General features: G+C 49.0%; 2 non-coding genes across 2 annotated transcripts; both read left to right on the forward strand.

Annotated features, from left to right (window-relative positions):
- Positions 1-443: 443 nt before the first annotated feature.
- Pmar_PMAR027500 lies at positions 444-515 on the forward strand. Its single transcript has one exon. It is a non-coding gene; the product is annotated as a tRNA-Gly (tRNA).
- Positions 516-717: 202 nt separating this feature from the next.
- Pmar_PMAR027501 lies at positions 718-790 on the forward strand. The gene has a single exon. It is a non-coding gene; the product is annotated as a tRNA-Met (tRNA).
- The last annotated feature ends 599 nt before the right edge of the window (positions 791-1389 follow it).

A 1389-nucleotide genomic window follows, 5' to 3' on the forward strand; every position in this document is an offset into this window, starting at 1 on the left:
GGGAAAACAACATTAATAAAGCGTGTCCATGCATAGAAAAGAGCTATTCACCTAGAGCAGAACTCCTTGCAAGAATGATGAATGACCGCCCGGTACCGCAGAACGCGTTGCGGAGATGAAACAACCGCCCAAATTCACGAGCCGCCGCATGCGGTTTCAAAATGTGCTTGCAAGCAGGAACTTCGATGTCACGAAAAAGTTGTGCAGCTTGTGCCGAGCTAGCTGTAGTATGCGATGAGAACCTTACCAGTTGGAGTTATCAATCGAGATGGAATGCGGCCTACCATGCGAGAGATATAGTAGCAGTTCGCGATCTCAGGTACGCGTTTAAGGCCTAATCAGACTCTTGGCCGCGGGATGGTTGACGACGGTACGTCCGAGAAGGGATTCAGATGTCCCTCTACAAGTATCACACGAATACTCAATCACTACATAAGTGATATGCACCGCTAGTCTAATGGTTAGGATATCTGCCTTCCAAGCAGATAGTCCGGGTTCGATTCCCGGGCGGTGCAGTTCGTATCAACGAGAGAAGAGTCTCTATTCTATCGTGGAACAGTTATGCTCAGCACGTCAGGGCGATACAGGAGTTTATACGCATGAGCAGCTTGGCGCAGTGGATAGCGTGATGTTCGTATCAACGAGAGAAGAGTCTCTATTCTATCGTGGAACAGTTATGCTCAGCACGTCAGGGCGATACAGGAGTTTATACGCATGAGCAGCTTGGCGCAGTGGATAGCGTGTTGGGCTCATAACCCAAAGGTCCCTTGCTCGAAGCAAGGAGCTGCTATTCATCACAATACACTCGAGATGGTTATTAAACTGAGAGGTGCAGCTTATCGACTGCATAGATCAGTCTTACCGAAAAATTTCCACTAAACAGAGTCGGTGTTTTCGTACCATTCCGTGCGGTTGGCCCAACCGTGCCAGTTCAGGGGAAAAACAACGTTAATAAAGCGTTGTCCGTGCATAGAAAAGAGCTATTCACCTAGAGCAGAACTCCTTGCAGGAATGATGAATGACCGCCCGGTACCTCAGAACGCGTTGCGGAGATGAAACAACCGCCCAAATTCACGAGCCGCCGCATGCGGTTTCAGAATGCGCTTGCAAGCAGGAACTTCGATGTCTCGAAAAAGTTGTGCAGCTTGTGCCGAGCTAGCTGTAGTATGCGATGAGAACCTTACCAGTTGGAGTTATCAATCGAGATGGAATGCGGCCTACCATGCGAGAGTTATAGTAGCAGTTCGCGATCTCACGTACGCGTTTAAGACCTAATCAGACTCTTGGCCGCGGGATGGTTGACGACGGTACGTCCGAGAAGGGATTCAGATGTCCCTCTACAGTATCACAGAATACTCAATCACTACATAAGTGATATGCACCGCTAGT

This window comes from Perkinsus marinus (genome assembly GCF_000006405.1).
Source record: "Perkinsus marinus ATCC 50983 genomic scaffold scf_1104296970388, whole genome shotgun sequence".
Classification (NCBI taxonomy): Eukaryota; Perkinsozoa; order Perkinsida; family Perkinsidae; genus Perkinsus; species Perkinsus marinus.